Source organism: Gouania willdenowi, chromosome 16 (genome assembly GCF_900634775.1).
Source record: "Gouania willdenowi chromosome 16, fGouWil2.1, whole genome shotgun sequence".
NCBI lineage: Eukaryota > Metazoa > Chordata > Actinopteri > Blenniiformes > Gobiesocidae > Gouania > Gouania willdenowi.
Window position 1 is genome coordinate 31,402,774 of NC_041059.1, and position 17,637 is coordinate 31,420,410.

General features: G+C 37.8%; 1 long non-coding RNA gene across 1 annotated transcript; it reads left to right on the top strand.

Annotated features, from left to right (window-relative positions):
• Positions 1 to 2,519: 2,519 nt before the first annotated feature.
• Positions 2,520 to 14,989, top strand: LOC114478436 (uncharacterized). The gene is made up of 4 exons (XR_003675857.1): positions 2,520 to 2,636; positions 3,013 to 3,105; positions 13,968 to 14,138; positions 14,530 to 14,989. It is a non-coding gene; the product is annotated as an uncharacterized LOC114478436 (long non-coding RNA).
• The last annotated feature ends 2,648 nt before the right edge of the window (positions 14,990 to 17,637 follow it).

A 17,637-nucleotide genomic window follows, 5' to 3' on the forward strand; every position in this document is an offset into this window, starting at 1 on the left:
TGAACGTTGGACGTTAACAGGTGACTTTAAAAGTCGCATCCTCCTCGTTGCCATGGCTCTGACGTCAGTTCACGGACACGCGTACAAAACTGAACATGTTACACGACCCTTTTTTATTTTTTATTTGTGAGCATTATTGTGGGATATTTAAACATTTTATGACCTCTAAAAATAAAATATTTACATGGGGTGACTATACGTTTGTTTTACCAGCTCATTGCCACTTATAAAGTCCTGGCCGGTGCGTAATATTCATGGGATAACTGGTGTCCCACGGACCCTGAACGTAGCACCGAAATCACATTAGGCTGCTTTAAACTGTCATAACTCCGCCAATAATTGATCTATTGAATAAATTCTAACAGTGTTTGAAAGCTAATAAATTGTTCTTTACAGCCAATGTGTCATGACTTGACACCTGATTTTTAATGACACGTGTGACGAAGTCTATTAAAGAGGCCAATGATCAGAGGGGCAGATAGAGAGAGAGCAAGTAGGATGAAAAGCACCAAATAACTCCTGATTTTAATTAAATAATGTCAGCAAAAAGACCCTGTTGTACAATAAATTCTCCATTGATGTTCATTGTTTACTGAGGGATTTGAGAATAAAGGAGCCATGTAGTGCAATCTCTTATTGACAACAATGCATGTTTTGTTATTGCAATTAAATAAATGATATTATTTTATTGCATAATTGTGACCATCACCAGCCCTCCCTAAGGAAGGGTAAGAAACACGTTATTAAAGGGAGAATATAAAAAGAGAGGGCAGTGTTACACCTATCTGAGGGGGAAGGGAACAGGGAAGAGGAGTCAGGGTAGGAACATGGAAGGGGTGGTGAAGAGTCGATTGGTTTAAGGTGAGAGTGAAATGTGATGTTATAGTTGTGCGTATTGTGCTTATGTTGTGTAATCAGTTAAGCCAGTCTGGTGACAAGTGTGGAGAAATTGAAGCAGGTGATTTATAGGAAGTTAATGTAAGATGAGTTCAATGTCTGGATGAATAAATGTCTTTCAGCAGCTCCTTTTTACTTTGTGTACATTATTAATGTGTACTGTAAAGTATGCTTGTAGTGTGTGGTCAGAGTTTTAGAACAGTGTATAAAGTTTGTTAGTTTAAAGTGTGTGTGTGTGTGTGTGTGTGTGTGTGTGTGTGTGTGTGTGTGTGTGTGTGTGTGTGTGTGTGTGTGTGTGTGTGTATGGCTAAGTGCATTAAGGCTATTGAGGCATGCTACATCAGAGTGATAAGCGTTAAAGCGTAAGTAGGAATTTTTCAAAACCAACCACGGAAATAAAATACAAATCTTTTTACGCTGTCATTATCTGTCATTAACATAAATAAAGTGTCATGAAGGCTGTTATTAAGTATGTTTGCTAAATTATGACAATTTGCTAAATGATGACATCTTTGGAGCTATGTTGGCATTTTTTGGGTTAAGTGGAGGATCTAATGTGGTTTGGTAGAGTTATGGGTGACAAACAAAACCTAATGACAGCCTTCATAACACCTCATTCATAATGACAGGTCTCATGTTATAATAATTACAGCATAAAATGTCAGCGTTATGGTTAAAACTTCAAGTAAAGTGTTAACCATTATTATTTATTTGTTGCACAGGCCGGTGGCTGCACTGTAAAAGAAAGTCCGTAAAATATACAGCAAAAGACTGTCAAATTCCAACAGTAAAGTAGCGTAAAACCCAAAACGTCCTTTTACTGTAATAAATACATCGAATAACAGTTAATTGTGAAACTGGACAAAACTTAAATTTTTACTGTAATAAAATGTTGTAAAGTAAGACTTTCTGTAGAAACAAATAAACATACATACATTTTAAAAGTAAATATCGTAATGAAAAAAAATGTTTGAAAACCTTAGATTTTACGGCATTATTCGGCCAAAACTACATCTTATGGGGTTGTGCACATTAGAATTTACAATATAAATCTGTTGATTGCTAAGCAAACAAAAACCTTCATTTTTACAGAAGCAAAATGTTAAAAAATAGGGTCCACTGTAAAAATACAACCAGTAAATACTAATAAAAAAGGCAAATATCAGCAGCAAAAGACAATAAATTTTATCTTTTTTTATTTATTTATTTTTTAATTCAGATACTGATATGCACATTAATAGTTTGGTCTGCAGTATAACATTGTTAACCTTTTCATAAAAAAAATCAACAGCAAAAACATATGTATAAAATAAAGTTTAAGGTTGCTGAATAAAATTGATTTAAATAATCGTTTTTTAATTATATATTTTAAAACAACTTTATGTTCTGTTATGTCTCACGCCATATTATCAGACCACCTTAAGTGTTTTAATTTAAAGTTAAATGGGTCCTCTCAGTTAAAGGTACACTCCAATACAGTAGGTGGCGGTAGTGCACTTGCAACACCAGGTGTCACTCGCCAAGAAACAAAACAAAGAAGAAGAAGAACACGTCATCTGACAAAGACCAATAGCGTGGCTCGCTGCTGAGACGTGTACAGACCGCTCTTTTTACCTGGACACCTGGTGACCTCGTTAACGGACGCAGTTTTGAATTCATACCAGCGCCATTTTAGGTGCTTGGACCACAGCATCTTTGGACTTTTTAGACATCCTGGCAGCTTTAAATGAACTCGTGAGGTGAGTACATGTGACTTCAAGTTATATCTGTTATAAAAACCCACCAGCACAGCTATGATAGATATGTTTATTAAGTTAGCATTACTGTGGTGAGGAAAGCATTGCCCGTGATTAATTTCTGTGTTTGATATGCTTAATTTGTTAGGGATGAATTACCAAAGTACCTGAAGACATGTTAACCTGTAATTTATGTGGTAAAGTAGTTTAGTCATCATTGTAATTGTTCATTGTAAACTGCATCGGAATGAACCACGTTTATTTAGGTGTAATGAAGCCGACTGCTAGCAGACATGTACCAAGTATGGCACGTTTAAGGCAAATTTTCTAATTATTTTTTCCTTTCTTTTTACAATATTACTGTTTTGTTTTTGTGAAGAGCATCAGAAGAGAGTGACAGGTGAAACAGCGTCAAGACAACAGCGAGAAAAACATGCTGAAGATGGAATAAAACCTTGGTTGGAAATATTTGGTATGTACAGTATTTTACCATTTTGACTACTTGGATGGTCTAACTGTTAATGTTATTGACTGTGTATTTAGTCATTTGATTGTAATATGTAGTCTGTGCATTTTAGGCTCTGTGGTTATGTCTTAAGAGGACATATGCTAAATCCACTTTTTTAGCCCTTAAATGCATTTTGATGTATATTTAGATTGTTTAGAAGCACAGAAAAGTTCAAATTAGTCTCTTCAGGTGCTCCGTTGATATCTTTATATTCTGTTTTGGTCATATTTTTCAATCTGTTTCGATTTTTCGATTAGCTATTACGTTTTTTGAACAATAACGTCAGCGGAACTGCCAAATTAGGACATCGACTCCAGGCCCAACACTTCGAGCAATCCGCCATTTTTATTTCTCGCTTTTATTTTGCAGTCCAAGCTCCAGGATGCAGAAGTTACGAGAGGAGAAATCAAAATGTTTGGTTGTTGGATGTAGTAACCCACACGCTTCATTACACCATCTCCCAGCATCAGAACCTTTTCAAAGTGCCTGGTTGAGTTTTATTTTTCACGGAAATGTACCCACATCTGTGGGTAAGGTCATTTTTGTGTGCGCGCAGCACTTCAAGGATGACTGCTTCTGCAACCTCCGCCAGTATGAAGAAGGATTTGCCGAAAGACTTTGTCTGATTGAGGGGTCAATTCCTTCTATCTTTGGAGACGACGAACAGAGCACTTCGGTAAGCTGTAAATAACGCTAAAAAGTGTTATGATAAGACGTCCCTGTCATTGTTTTGTTAGCGCTGTGTGCTCGTTTTAGATCCTTGATGATATGGCCTACGTGGTTTAATTTAAGTCTAAAGTTTTCATTAGTCATTTCATTTTGCCGTTTTTGTCTCCGAAAAGACTATTAAAATGCATTTCGTGACGTTAGCTTGGCGCTAGCGTTAGCTCGGTGCTTGTGTTAGCTCACTTGTTAGGGTTCTGCAGGTTCATCATCTTCATTTTCATCTCGCTCCGCCGGGTCAGACTCTGGCTCAAACATGTAAGGCTGGATGGACAAGTATTCCGTTGTTGACATTGTGTAAATAACGTGTGAATAAACTTTTTCTGCGCCGCTACATGGCCATATCTCTTCTATCAAACTACAAAAATGGCCGAGCAGGGTGGAGTTGAACCTGGAGAGGGGGCGGGGTTTGAAGTGTTTCATTTGCATTTAAAGAGACCGCACCAAAATGAGTTGCTCTTAGAAGCACATCAGAAAAGGGGTCTGGGGAGCTAAAATAATGAGGAATTCAGACCCAAGCAGTGCAGTTCCGCTTTATATAGACCACAACTGTATGATTTATATCTAAAAAGGAAGGATTTAAAACCATGATATGTCCCCTTTAAACTGCTGTATTTTTCAATAGATTCACAGGCTGCAAGGATTTTTGCTCATTTATCTAAAATCCAAATTATGTATACATTAGAAATCTTCACCATTTTCTAGCTTGGTTGTGTGCCCCCAAAAATCTAGAATTTGTTCACTGCCAAAGTAAAGTTGAGAAAAAAATTCAACTATTCATTTCATACATACAAGGTTCGAGGTTACTTTATTTGTAGCATTAGGTAGATTTTTTGTTTTACCCTTTTGACTAGGGATGTAACGATTCACTCAACTCCCGATACGATTCGATTCACGATACTGGGTTCACGATACGATTCTCTCACGATTTTTTCATTTACAAAATGTGACTGTAGACAAATTATTTTTTTGGGAAAAAAATACTGTATTATTTTCCTTATATTTTTCATTGTCAAAAGAATTCCTTGATAAACTATTCAAAACAATGCAATTTAACTAAAAATAAATCTTGAATTAAATAAATAAAGGAATAATACAAATGAAAATGAAGCCTATTAATTTAAATTCTGGTTCTATATTAAACAATGCAAAACTGCATAATAGTTCTTTTTCTTTTAAAAGTGCAACTGAAAATGTATTTTGTGCCTTAACAATTGGACTTTAAAAAAAAAAAAAACGTGATTGCAATGATTTACGTCATATTTGTTTGGACCAGCAGAGGGCGCTGGTAACCCAGTGGTCGGTTGGCATGCAGATATCTTGCAGTGAAGAAGATAAGCTATGCTAGCAGACAGAGCTAATAGAAAAACGTGACTTTTACAGATATTCAAGTAATATTACAGATATTCTTTCGGTGCTAAAGGGGTATGGAATCATTTATTAACATATTTAAGAGTAGAAGGCAGCCAGAAAGAAAGTATTAGCAGACTTCGCCCTCCGCCAACACTTCTGGATAGTGCCCTCTGCTGGTTAAAAAAAGTACTGCGATTCAATTGTCAGAAAATCGATATCAACCGTGATACCTATGGATCGATTTTTAACTGCCTTACGATTAATCGTTACATCCCTACTTTTGACACTTGCCTAACTGTTACACCGTAGTTTAAACAACCACCACAACCAACTAATGTATCTTTGGTTAAATGTGTAAGGGCCATAAGGATACTATTTTAAAAATAGTAATATTTGTTTAAATATTAACATTTTTTGGAATGACATGTTTATGTTTATCATAATTCATATGTTTTATATTAGTTTAAAATGCATGATTTAGGGATGTGCTTGTGTGTTTAAAACGTTTCATATTTGCTGACTGTTATGACGTCGCTCCTAACTTTTAACGGTGATTGGATGTAACTTACGTCAATCATGTGTTTTTTGAGCCGAATAAGTGATGGAAGCAACACAGTCTTTTGACCGTGCTTCAGATTTTGTAATCTTTTTCATATTTTGTCAACTAAAAGGTTTAAAACAAGAAGAAGCTTGTCATGTCTGGTCGCTCGCGTCAGAAACGTGGTGTTAAAGATTCGGTTTACACGGTGGTACATGAGAGGAACGAGCCGAGTGCCACTACATAAGTCAAAAGACTAGCTAACGAGCTACCCCGCTGCACGGCACGGTGTGGATTACGTGACTGGCTGCGCGCTGCAGAGACACAGGTGCATGAACAGATGCTACTGTGACGTGTTACCAAGACAAGGTACGGTGGAATCCTCCTTCAAAACTCGTCTGATGTGAGACCTGACGTCATCCCTGCATGAAAACGGAGCTGAAAATACCTCCGTGAAAGTTCTTATTGCAAGCCCTGAGTTAATAATTGTGGAGTTTGGAAGCATTTAAGAAGTTGTTTTGCACTCGTTTTATGAAGAAAAGTGACTTTGAAACAAGGTGCTTTTAAACTTTTGCCTACAACTAGCTCCTTCTCTGCAATATTAAAATGGATAATGAAAAAGGGTTTGGCAGTGTGAATGATGCAATGGAGCAGGGAAGACACCGCAGGCTGACAGAAAAAGGGTTGGAGGAGAAATTGAACAGGTGCTTAGCACAGAGAAGAAAAAAGTTTGCAGCTTTGTCAAGTAAATTAAAAGAAGTGGAAATGTTGATGGCAGATGCTCAAAACGTTGGAATTGTAAATGATGCTATGGAAAAAGAGTTTGCAATTTTTCTCAATGAGTTTTGTTGCCTCAATAATGATGTTGTCAGTTTTCTTCCTGAAGATGAAAAAACGGATGATCAGGAGAAATGGTTCGAACCAAAAATGGCAGCCATTAGAGACTTTATGAAAACAGTTAAAGCATGGATTGCAGATGTATATGAATCAGTGCTGAAAAACGGTTGTGACATGGAAACAATGCAAGATTTTGTAAAACCAAGTGACAGTGTCTCACAAGTTCGATTCAGGGATGCTGAACACGCACAAACATGTGGTTCACAAGTCAGTCAAATAACAACATCATCACGACTGTCATCAACACGTATTAAACAAGAAGCAGAACATGCAGCACTACTTGAACGTGTTGCTGCACTAAAGAAAAGACAACAGCTTGAGATTGAAATGGCTAAACTTAAGTTAGCAAAGGAAGAATTCGAGATGGAAACCGCTTTGGCAGAAAGCAGTGCAAAATTAAAAGTGTTTAAAGAGTACGAGAGTACAGAAGATGGTTTGATTAGCCATGTAATAAAACAAAAATCACAAAGCATGAACACAAAAGACACAAATACAGCTGCGCGCTCTCCAGCAGACAGAGCAAGCCTTCATGCACCATCAGGAGTGTTTCAAACTGTGGCTCCTCAAGACACAATGAATAATGCGCAAATAAAAAGAGATGATGACATACTAAAGGTTATGGAAAATCAAAATGCAATTACTGAGCTACTGGTAAAACAACAGAAGCAGTCTCAGCTGCCAATGAAGGATATTCCTGTTTTCAAAGGTGACGCGCTACAATATAAGTCATCAGAGCATTTCAACATTCAATAGAACAAAAGACAGACAATGATCAAGATAAACTCTATTTTTTGGAGCAATTTACAGCCGGGGAACCTCAAGAGCTAGTTCGAAGCTGTGTTCACATGTCATCTGATAAAGGATACTGTGAAGCTAAAAGATTACTTCAGACATTATGGGAACGAATTACACATTGCCAGCGCTTACATTGATAGAGCATTAAAGTGGCCACAAATTAAGGCAGATGATGGAAAGGCATTGAGCAACTACGCAATGTTTTTGGTTGGATGTCACAACACTATGGAGGACATAGAATATTTGGAGGAGATGGACAATCCTACCAATTTACGGACAGTGGTGTCCAAACTTCCCTACAAAATGAAAGAACGTTGGCGTGCTGAAGCTTACAATATTAAAGAACGAAAAAATGAAAGAGCAAAGTTTGCCGATTTGGTTAAATATATAGACCGCCAAGCAAAAATAGCATTAGATCCCCTCTTTGGTGATATACCGGACAGTCGAACATCTCCAGCTGGAAAATCTGAGCAAAAAGAAAAACATTATGCTAAAAGAGAGGTCCGAGGAAGCAGTTTTGCAACTAATGTCTCAGCTGAAAGTAAGCAGTTTCCAAGTACACGTGTAAAGACAGCAGACTCAAACAAAGTAGAAAGTTCATTTGATAAACCATGTCTGTACTGCCAGCAATTTCACACTTTGGCTTCATGCAACAAAATAAAAGGTCAACCACACAAAGATCGCTTGGAGTTTTTGAAGTCAAAGGGCCTGTGTTTTGGATGCTTAATTCCTGGTCATCTCAGTAAGTTCTGCAAAAGAAAACTAGAGTGTAAGGACTGTGCATTAAAACATCCAGATATTCTACACATTGCAAAATCAGAAGGCACTGTTTCACCTGAAAGGTATGGCGGAGTAAATAGAAACTCAGCTGAGAAAAGCAACGGTGTCCGTGGAACTGAAGTATCGTGTGCTCAGGTTTCTATCCAAAAAGAGTCCTGTACCCTCACAGGGGCCGGGGAATCTGAATGTGTGCTGCCAATAGTGCCGGTAAAAATTAAATCAAAGAAAAGCAACAAATATGTGGAAACATATGCTTTTATAGATCCAGGAAGCACAGCAACGTTCTGCACAGGTGAACTTCAAAGGAAGATGAACGTTAAAGGAAAACCCACACAAATACTGCTCAGCACCATGGGTCAAAACTCACCTGGAGAACAAAAACTTATGAACAGTTATGTGTTATCAGACCTGGAAGTGTGTGGACTGGAAGAAAACAGGTATATCGACCTACCCAAAGTGTACACACACAGCAGTATACCTGTTCACACCTCCAACATACCTAAACAATCAGAAATTGAGAAGTGGTCTTATCTTAAAGAAGTAAGTCTGCCTGAACTGGATGCGGGTGTAGGCTTACTCATTGGATCAAACTGCCCGAAAGCCATGGAACCGTGGCACATAATTAACAGCAGTGATGGTGGACCTTACGCAGTGAAGACGGCTATTGGGTGGACGGTTAATGGTCCCATGAGAAAGGAACTTGATGACACAAAGAGCAGAGCACCTCAATGTTCAGTGAATAGGATCTCTGTAATGGAAATTGAGAAGCTGTTGATCCAACAATATAACACAGAGTTCATCGAACATAGCTACGACGACAAAGAAGAGTTGTCCCGAGAGAACAAACAATTTATGCAATCTGTGCATGAAACAACATGGTTTACCATTCAGAAACAAGAGGCTTCAAATGCCTAACAATCGCTGTGTGGCAGAACAGCGTATTGACAGCTTGTTCAGAAAATTCAAAAAGGATCCTGTGTTTTTCGAAGATTATAAATGCTTTATGGACACTATCCTCAGCAAAGGTTATGCTGTAAGAGTCTCAGCTCATCAATTGAACCGTGAAGACAATAGAGTGTTCTACATTCCACATCATGGGGTGTATCACCCTAAGAAACGAAAATTAAGAGTGGTGTTTGACTGCACGGCTTCATTTAAAGGACAGTCTTTGAATGGCGAATTACTACAGGGGCCGGATCTAACCAACACACTGGTCGGTGTCCTCTTGAGATTTCGTCAGGAGCCAATCGCTATGATGGCAGACATCGAGTCGATGTTCTACCAAGTGAAGATACCAGAGGAGGATGCTGATTTCCTTCGTTTTCTCTGGTGGCCCAACGGTAAATTGAATGAGCCTATTGAGGAATTTCGGATGACGGTGCACCTCTTTGGAGCCACCTCCTCACCAAGCGTCGCTTCCTACGCCCTGAAAAGAACAGCAAGAGACCATGAGGCTACCGCATCCTCAGAAGCTGTACAAACCGTCCTGCACAACTTTTATGTAGATGACTGTTTGAAAAGTGTAGCTACAGAAGATGATGCAGTGATATTGGCAAAAGATCTACGCACTTTGTGTGCTCAGGGTGGTTTCACTTTAACCAAGTGGACAAGCCACAACAGGAAGGTGCTGATGTCCCTCCCGGAAGAGCATAGAGCCAGTGAAACCAAAGACTTGGATCTAAGCCATGATGCTTTACCAGTTGAAAGGGCTCTTGGAGTACAGTGGGACACAGAAACTGATAGCCTCACCTACAGCATGAAGCTGCAAGACAAGCCAATGACAAGAAGGGGCCTTCTATCTATTGTGAACTCCATCTACGATCCGCTTGGCTTTCTGGCTCCAGTCGTCTTGCCTGCTAAACTAATACTGAAACAGCTATGTAAAGAGCAACATGGCTGGGATGAAAACATCAAAGAAAAACACACAGAAAATTGGTTAAGATGGAAAGACGACGTAACCCACCTCTCTAATTTCCATGTAAAAATATGTATCAAACCTTCTGACTTCGGAAGCGCTACAACAGCGAGACTGCACCATTTTTCCGATGCTTCAGAGTATGCATATGGAACAGTCTCTTATCTACTACAAGAAAACAAGCAAGGAAAGAAACATTGCTCCTTTTTGATGGGAAAAGCAAGAGTTGCACCACTCAAACAAGTCACAATCCCACGGCTCGAGTTGACAGCAGCAGTTACCGCGGTGAAAGTAGACAAGATGTTACGTCAAGAACTTCAAATTTCATTACAACCATCTATCTTTTGGACAGACAGCACAACCGTGCTCAGGTACATTGACAGTGAAAGTGCTCGGTTCAAAACATTTGTTGCCAACAGAGTCACACTTATCCGAGAAGCAACAAAGCCTTCCCAATGGAAATATGTTGGAACATTAGAAAATCCTGCAGATCAAGCTAGCAGAGGCCTCAGGGCTAAAAGTTTGTTAAAAGGAGGAATATGGATTCAAGGACCAGACTTTTTGTTAAACAAAGAGTGTGACTGGCCAACTCAACCTGTGCAAAGAAAAGAAAGTCTTCAAGATGACCCAGAGGTCAAAAACACGGTAATAGTCAACACAATCAAAGCTGAAGAAAATGTGGAACCTATGAGCAAACTGATAAACTATTACTCGGACTGGCATAAACTAAAAAGGTCAGTTGCCTGGATGTTAAAGCTAAAGAAGACCTTGCGGCACCTAAAGAATGAAAGAAAAACGTTCTCAAAGGCAATCAGTGAAACTGAAAAGGAACTGCAAAAGCAAAGGTCAAAGTTAAAACATCACATGGAAAAATGTCGAAAAACAAAACTCAATCACCTTGGATGATCTGATTGCAGCAGAAGCAGAAATAATTCACTTCAGTCAAAGACATTTTGAAGAGGAGATTAAAGCTTTAAAAAGGGGCAACCAAGTCAGTTGTAACAGTCAGCTCCGCAAACTAGATCCGATTCTTCAAGAAGGCACTTTGAGAGTTGGTGGAAGACTCAATAAGTCAGCCATGCCAGTAAATGCAAAACACCCAGTTATACTCTCTAAGCACAGTAGAGTTTCCACATTGATCATGACAGACATACACCAAAGAACAGGACACTGTGGACGGAGTTATGTCTTGGCACAACTAAGGTGCAAATATTGGATCCCTCAAGCCAATTCTGCTATTCGGAAGTTAATAAACAAGTGTACAGTGTGCCGCAGGAACAATGGTAAAGTTGGAGAGCAAAAGATGGCAAACCTGCCCAAAGATCGCCTTTTGCCCGATAAACCGCCTTTCACGAACACTGGTGTCGATTACTTTGGACCCTTTGATGTGAAGCGAGGTCGCACTACAGTAAAGAGATATGGCGTACTGTTTACTTGCCTCACTCTCAGAACAGTACATATTGAAATTGCCGATAGCCTGGACACAGACTCGTGCATCAATGCAATTCGACGTTTTATAAGCAGAAGAGGTCCACCCACCATCATGCGCTCTGACAATGGCACGAACTTTGTTGGCTCAGACAGCATGATGAGAGAGGCTATTCAACATCTGAACAATGACAAGATCGAAAGATTATTGCAACCAAAAGGAATAAAGTGGATATTCAACAGCCCTGCAGCTTCCCATCATGGTGGGATTTGGGAAAGGCAGATTCGTACAGTCCGAAGAATAATCAGCTCGCTGGTGAAAGAACAAACTGTGAATGATGATTGTCTTCAGACCATCATGTGTGAAGTTGAGAGCATTATCAATGGCAGGCCACTCACGAGCATCTCAGATGACGTAAATGACGTTGAACCTCTCACACCGAATCATTTATTGTTGCTGAACTCACAACCCAACATGCCTCCAGGGAGCTTCAGCAAGGACGACTCTTACACAAAAAGGCGATGGAAGCAAGTCCAGTATCTCACAGACTTATTCTGGACAAGGTGGACCAAGGAGTACCTTTCTCTTCTCCAAGAACGTCAGAAGTGGTCGAGTTCAAGAAGAAACTTTGCGGCCGGAGATGTTGTACTGCTAGTCGACAGTTCGTCTCCACGCAATTCCTGGCTTATGGGGAGAGTGATCGAAACACTACCAGATTCCAGCGGCTTGGTGCGCAGAGTGAAGATCAGAACCAGGACCAGCACCTTGGAAAGACCCATTACCAAACTGTGTTTGTTAGAGGAGGCAGCGTCGGCGGAGAAGCCTGCAGAAGACTAAGAGAAATTAGGAAATAAGTTTGTTTTACATATGTTTAAGTTGAACAGTTCATGGACATTATGAAAGGTTTTACATGCAAATGTTTAAGTTTCAATTGTTTAACTCTCCAGTATTAAACAATTGGGGGCCGGGTAATGTAAGGGCCATACGGATTCTATTTTAAAAATAGTAATATTTGTGTTTAAATATTAACATTTTTTGGAATGACATGTTTATGTTTATCATAATTCATATGTTTTATATTAGCTTAAAATGCATAATTTAGGGATGTGCTTGTGTGTTTAAAACGTTTCATATTTGCTGACTGTGTTATGACGTCACTCCTAACTTTTAACGGTGATTGGATTTAACTTACGTCAATCATGTGTTTTTTGAGCCGAATAAGTGATGGAAGCAACACAGTCTTTTGACCGTGCTTCAGATTTTGTAATCTTTTTCTTATTTTGTCAACTAAAAGGTTTAAAACAAGAAGAAGCTTGTCATGTCTGGTCGTTCGCGTCAGAAACGTGGTGTTAAAGATTCGGTTTACACGGTGGTACATGAGAGGAACGAGCCGAGTGCCACTACAAAATGTTTTATTATAATACATTTAAGGCATGCACATTTTTTAAATTAACTTATACCAGGAAGTAAAAAAAAAAAAAACATTTAAGTAGTTTGGATAAACCTCAGCCCAAAGCAAACAACTATGTCATTGTATAAAACTTAACGTCTAAATAATGATACTTGAGAAGTAAGTTAGCCTATTACTGAACCGATTCGTCGGCCGATTTTTGTGTTTTTTACGTGTATCGACATTGGCCGATGTGGGCTGCTGCGTTCGCCGATCCGTATTATTTACAGAGAGCAGAAAGTATTTTTACTTCTTGTTCTACATCGTCTGTTTTTATTATTTGTTAAATATTTTTTACTTGGTGTCGTTCTAACTCACCTTTGTTAATTTCAATAAATGTTCTTTTTTTTAATTGAGACTCATAACATTTGTTATCATCGTTGTGTAGTTTTTATGATGTAAATTGAGGGAGCAAAAGTAGTATCGGCTTCAAATATCGGCTCAAGAAAATCAGCCGTCTGTATCGGTCATCGGCTAAGGCTGATGGAAAAAAAATCTGTATCGGCCCTAAAAACCGACATCGGTCTATCCCTAGTATGGAATAGGGATTTACATCATGAAAATTACACAATGATGATCACAAATGGTACGAGTCTCAATTTTAAAAGAACAAACGTTTATTGAAATTAATAAAGGTCAGGTAGAACGACAAGTAAAAAATATTTAACAAATATTAAAAACAGGTGATGTAGAACAAGATGAAGTAAAAAACATTTCTGCTCTTTGTATATAATGCGGATCGGCGAACGCACCAGCCCACATCGGCCAATAATATCAGCTGGCCGATGTATTGGTCATCACTTGTATGGAAAGCAGCACAAACTTGCACAGTGTCAATATTGGGAAACTTGTTTTGCACGTATTTTATTTTAATTCCTTGTCTTATTTTTGTCATTGTTATTATTTATGGTGTATGCTCTTTTTGTTGGTTTCTTTCTGAATGCAGAAGGGATCTAACCAGTCCACAATCAAAGCTTCATTGCCAACGTTGCTGTGAGTCTTCTGGCAGAAATGATGACACCTGTATGAATTCTTTGGTTTCCCTAAACATCACACCCTGTCTGTACGAGGCTCTCACCATCTTCAATTAAGTCTGCACCTAAAGATTCAATAAGAGGTAAGCAAGGGTATTGATCAATTTAACTAAAGAAAGATGGACAGAAAACACAAATCTTAATCAGTCTAGGTCAGGTTCATTGTCCAGGTGAGTAGTTTCATACAATGAAGGAAACTGACACTATAAAATAAGTCACCGTCACATTGAGTTATTAACTTCAACTTCTATAATAAATCAATGGGAAACTTAAATACAGTGTAACACAAATAATGATTATAATTAGGGCTGTGCTGTGTATCACTTTTACATAAATAGATTTAAGAACTGCAAACTTACTACTTAAATAATTTATCATTGGACCTGTTTTTGACAACAGGTTTTGTTCATTACTGTACATTTTGCTCAAGCACTGATCAAACTTTTGAAACTTTGTGTCCATGTTTTTCTACAGAGGAGATCCTGCCAGTCCATAGTGAACTCCTGATGGACATCTCAGTACTCCAGCAGAGCTTCTATCTTCAACATCATGTGCATTAGAAACTCCACTACACGTTTGAGTGTTTTCCTTAACCAAGGCAGGACCCAGTGACTCATTACTCTTGATCGGTCAGGGGCAAGTGACTTTTTGTTTTATGTTTATTCATTCCTTCATGGATTACCAGCCATATAAATATGGACACATGCTGTATACTCAAGATCTATGCTGCTTTGTGAGTATAGAAACACAACACATGACCTGTTCAGTCTGTTTTATAGATGAAATGTCAATTTTCTTATTGTTTATTAGTAATATTCACTACCTTGGTTATATATGAGAATCTTTAGATTGTTCTAGATTTAGTGGTTGCTATTGTAAAATCTACGCTAAATCCATTTATGTTCCTCATGTATTATACTGTATTTTTTAACGGTAAAATACTGGCAACCAGCCGTGTCTCGGTCTCGGCTTGTCTCGGTCTTGGTCTTGTCTCGGTCTCGGCTCCTGGAAGTCTTGGTCTTGTCTTGGTCTCGGTGCATTCTGGTCTCGGGCAAGTCTTGGTCTCGGATAGTGTGGTCTTGAACACAACACTACTATCTGAATATGTTTGACCAGTCTGTCTGAAACTATATGGATGTTGGGTGACCCAGTGTATAATCAGAGTTAATGGAACCAACAGATCCAACTGTTCCCCACTATTAAAGCACAGTGTGAGAGTCTGACACATAATACTACTGATGCTTCATGCATAATTGAGGTCATAAGTGTGAGCATTTTGCATTACAGACTAATGCTTTATAGCAGGGGTGTCAAACTCATCTTAGTTCAAGGGCCAAATACGGACTATTTTGACAGTAGATTATAGGTGGGAAAACAATCAATATCAACATTGTTGTGCCCTAGCTTGCAATTCTACAGTATGTATAAATGATATATGAAATATGTAAGGCACCTACAGTATAATAATCAAACAATAAGTGACATATCAGTCCCATTACGATATCGACTTTGATTTATGGATTTTGAGTGAATAATTTAAGGAAATTAATAGATCTTTTTGGAATTATTTCAACAATTTGAGATTACAAATGACATATGATATAAACATGGTCAAATCTGTGAAACCCTGCAAATATTGTGGCGTTCTATCAAAAATGTGTATTTGGAGGGGCTAAGATATCTACAACAGAATTAGTTTGTAATTTACATTATGATTCATGTTTTCTATTTTTTTTTTACTTTTCCCTGGGGGCCAAATTGGATGCTTTAAATGGATGGATTTGGCCCACGAGCCTTGAGTTTGATACGTGCAATATAGACTTTATTATGTTTCTAGAGCATGTATGGCTTTAAACCCAATTATTCATGTTATTTGAACAATCTTAGACAAATGTGGATTCATGATTGTGTTTATAATTAGCCACTAAAATTGATATTAGGAATAAAATGTAGTTTTTTCACTGTAAATGTTCACACTTTAAAGTGGACCTTTAGCTTAGACTGTCAAACATCTTAGAAGATCACATTTGGAGGAGAGTCAGTTGTTCTCATGCCTTCTGCCTACATGTAGTTGAGCATCAACCGACCCGCTGCCCACCTAAACTCAAACCCACACACACACCACACTCACTGCTGCACGACGTGAACAAGGTGGTCAATATTCAGAAACAAGAGCAACAGACAAGACAAGGCAACGTTATCTTATCCAAACAAGATTTGAAAAAAGATTACATTGGGGGTTTTTTCAACATCCAACTTGTTTGGAAATGAATATTTTGCCAACGTTACATGGTCCAATTTCTTAATATGTGCAGCATACTGTCTGTAGCATCAGATTATGAAAGCACTACAGATTGAAATCTATCTCGCCTTCCCTTGTTTCACACATATGGCAGAAAAAGCGAGCAGTTCTAGACTACTAGCATTAATTTATCTCAACTATGAGTTTTAAAGTCATTTTACTATGTTGCACTAAAACTAAAAATTATTAGCAATGTTCAAATAAAAAAATTAAGTGGATCTGGTCTTATTGTTATTACTTTGAGAATAGAATATGACAACAGGCCAATCTGTGGGTTCATACTGTTAACTAGACGCGTAGAGCACTACTACTATGACAACCAAGTAAATACTCCATCATTCAATCACTCATGAACATCTTTTCCTCATTTTAAAATTCCTTTTCCTTGTCATTTTAAATAATTTCAATTTCCCACTTCATGAAAGGAAGAGACTATAGTAAAAAGTACACGGCTCACTGTCAATCAACCACAAAGGGCCAGATGTAACATTGTATGGAAGGATAAAAGCTAACATGTCACACGTCCTGTGAAATACGTTTTGGCATAAAACTATTGTCACTATTCATCCGTCTCGACTGGTGAAATGCAAATTTTTTTCATTATATTTCCCGTGTTCACAGACAAAGCTGGTCCCATTAAACAGTAATGTAACTATTGTGATTATTACATCTAAATATCCTGTTAGTACTGCTCTCAGTAATTATTGATAAAATCATCAAGTCTGATCTGGTTTAATTATAGTAAATCAGTGAGATATTTATCAACCATAATTTTATGTTACTCATTATCAGATATAAAATAAACTAAGTTCAGTAGCAGTAAAAACACTATTGTAGTTATTTTTGCTTTTCATGTGGTTATTATTATTTTTATTTTTTTAGAAAATAATTTTATTATAATTGAGAAAAAACATGAATTATATACAATAACACTAATGGAGTGACCTAAATGCACAAACATGTTTCATAAAATATCAGCCCATGAGTTCTTTGAGTTGGCAGCTATTGTAGTTTTTTTTAATGTGTAAATGCTAATACTGAAGCACATTATAGTGTTGATGTATTCAATTTAATTTGTGTTTGTAAGGAACCTGTTTACACTTTAAGTTGGAAATTGTTCTAAATACTTATTGTTTTTATTTGTCCTAATTTGTCCCAAGCCAAATTTAAAAGATTGTAGTAACATAGAGCAAATAATTGTACAATTTGTCATCCGATTAGTCGATTAATCGTTTCAATAATCGATGACTAGTCGACTATTAAAATAGTCGTTAGTTGCA